Below are 3,032 nucleotides of genomic sequence, written 5' to 3'. Positions count from 1 at the left end.
TTTTCTTGGAAAGAACAACATAATTTGAGCAGCCATGTGTATGTGTCCTTTCTTAATAAAATATGACTAAATTTTCACTAAAATTGGTATGAAAGTGATGTTACAGGGGCTCATAATCAAGATGTAGTTTTAAATCCCGTACTTAAATAATACCAAAGATGACAGTCATCCATATTTTCAGAGAGGAGGTGATTTCCCCAACTATTACACAAGAATTTTAATATTATGTATGCAATCTTGAGTGTGGTGTAGGGATATGGACCAAGCTTTCCCCTCACTTCTGACAAAGCCAAAACTTTGTCAATTTTTTCTTAATTATACCAGGTTGTGGTTTAATTCTAATAAACTGTAGGTCTCATATGCTCGTCAACTTCATCTTCACTATTACCTTACCAACAGCAAAATAAGAATTCTGACCTACAAACGATCCTCTTTAAAATGTAATCATTGTTAAAGAACAGGCAGAAACAGTTTTATATATATATAAAACTAATTGAGAAGCTAAAAGCCACTCAGCTAGTCAAGTGCTATTCAGTTCCCTTTATGGAACCCAAAGGTTCATTGCTGTGTTCACAAGAACACGTCACTTGTCCCTAACCTGAGCCAAATGAATCCAGTCCACAATCTCCAATACTCCTTCTTTCAGATCCATCTTAACCTTTAACGGCCGAATGTTATAATTATTGGCAGCAAGTAGCAAGCCAGCTGGCCAAATGTTATAATTTTTAGAGGCAAGCCACATGCTTCCTTTGTGAGTGCTGGCAGTTTGACCTTGGGTTTGAAACCCAAACCAACTCATGAACTTTCATGTCAGATGTTTATTTGTTAGCTCTGAACAATGAAATCGTTTATCAGAGTACTGGTTTCGAAACTATTTACGTTTAGATATGACTGTTTATGACCTGGTGAGCTAATAGAAGTCAGCTTTGTTTTGACAACTTAGAGGACGAAATATTCATGGACGCTTTCATATCAGTGTTACCAGTGCTTTCCAGGAACAAATCAATCGAAGAAAATACTAACCTGAAAATGATAAGAAATTTGTTCTCAGTGTTTGATCCCTCAACAAGAAATTTCAAGGAAGTATTGTTTTCTCAGTTAGGACGTCAGTGGCAGATTTTCTAATATTTCGTTATTAGTTAGGAAGTCAGTGTCAGACTCCTATATTTCTTTGAATATCATTTTTATTGTGTGTCTCGGAAGAGGTATAAACCCACTGAGTCAGTGTTACTTTGTGCGTGAAGACATCTTCGTCACTGCGACTTTCGGTATCAGTGGCGGACTGGCACTTTTCGACTGCTATTGCAATTACTTTGCATCACAATTTTGCGAGTGTTCCTAACAGTCTCGCTTTTTCAATCATCATAAATTATAGGATTTGGCTGGAAGCCCCCCCTCAAGATAGAACCTCAAAAACGAGCCCAATACTCAAAACTCCTCGATGCTGAAGAACTGGAGGAAATATTGATGGAAGATGAATCTGATGAAGAGTTGGAAGAACTCGATGCACCTTCCGCCATTGGATGACAACTTCCGAGATGAATCTGGCCATCCTATCAAACCTCATGTAATTGAAGACTACAATGCACACATGGGCTTTGTGGACAAATCTGATAGAATGGTGAACAGCTATGTCATTGCTCGGAGGACATGGAAGTGGACAAAGAAATTGTTATTCCACCTTCTATATATGACTATTCTCAATGCACATCTGTTACACAAGTCATGTGATGGAAAAATGACGCACAAAAAATTCCGCGAAATTTTTGTGTGTGATTTGATTCTTCAATCACATGAGGCGAATATCACGGTCAGTGGCGTTTCTCGGGGGAGGCCAAGTTCATCTGGAGCCCAACTAAGTCAACTGGAGGTGAAACATTCAAAACACTGGCCAGCTAAAGGGAAACAAAGACGTCACGTTTGTTCTATAAACAAGAAAGGCAGGAGCACGCTTTTCTGCTGTAAAAAGTGTGATGTTGCGCTGTGTGTCGTGGACTGCTTCGAGAGTGGGACACGCGCGTCAGAGTGTAAACTGTGAAGTGACGCAGTACAAACCGTGTACAGTCCAAACCAAATATTATTGTATATAGTGTCATCATATTTACATCACCACCACGATTCAAGTTTGAAGAAAAATCAATGTGTAAGTCCTTTAGAATTTCATAACGTATATAATAACGATTATATTTTGCAATTCATGACAAAATAATCACAGTTAGTTTTCATTTGTAAAACCTGCCCTTTTGTGTCATCATCATCAGTAATCTGTCAAGACGACAGGTCCACGATCTCTTCCAAAACAATTCCTCCACGTAATGCGATCTAGAGCTTTCTCCTTCAAATGACAGTATCCTCTTCTGTCCCCAAGGTCATCCGGCAACTTCTTACGTCTTCTTCCTCGTCTTCTTGTCACTTCTATCCGCCCCTCTATCTTTCCTTTGATAACTTCTTTTAGAAGGCAGTTTCTGCGTAAAACATGACCAATCCAATTAGTCTTCCATTTTCTTATTTTGTGTAGGATATTCCTCTGCTCACTGACTCTAATTAACACTTCTTCATTTCTCACATAATCGGTCCAACTGATCTTCTCCATCCTTCTCCAACACCACATTTTGAAACTCTCCAGATGTTTCTGATCTACTGCCCTAAGTGTCCATGTTTCAGCCCGATACAGAGCTATGCTCCAAATGTAGCATTTCACTAGTTTCTTCCTCAAATTTAAGTCCAATTTGCTGGTAAAAAGATTCTTCTTCTTACTAAATGCAGCTTTTGCCATGGCAATCCTGGATTTAATTTCACTAGTACACCTTCCATCATCTATTAACAAGCTACCCAAATATTTAAAACATTTCACATTCTCCAGTTGTTTTTGGTCTATCTTTATTGTGACTGGGGTTGGTTGTCTCGAAATTTTCATTACTTTTGTTTTCTCCACATTCATTTCCATGCCATAGCACCTTCCAATTTCAATTAGTCTATCAATCATGCCCTGTAGCACAGTTTCTTCCTTAGCCATTAACACAAGGTCATCT

The 3,032-nt window shown here is 38.5% G+C and overlaps 1 non-coding gene across 1 annotated transcript in view; it reads right to left on the bottom strand.

The window, feature by feature from the left end:
- LOC111872761 overlaps positions 1-3,032 on the bottom strand; it is a 13,146-nt gene that overhangs the window by 7,508 nt on the left and 2,606 nt on the right. The window lies entirely within an intron of this gene.

Source organism: Cryptotermes secundus, unplaced genomic scaffold (genome assembly GCF_002891405.2).
Source record: "Cryptotermes secundus unplaced genomic scaffold, Csec_1.0 scaffold4169, whole genome shotgun sequence".
NCBI classification, from domain to species: domain Eukaryota; kingdom Metazoa; phylum Arthropoda; class Insecta; order Blattodea; family Kalotermitidae; genus Cryptotermes; species Cryptotermes secundus.
This window is presented reverse-complemented; position numbering and strand designations above follow the sequence as displayed.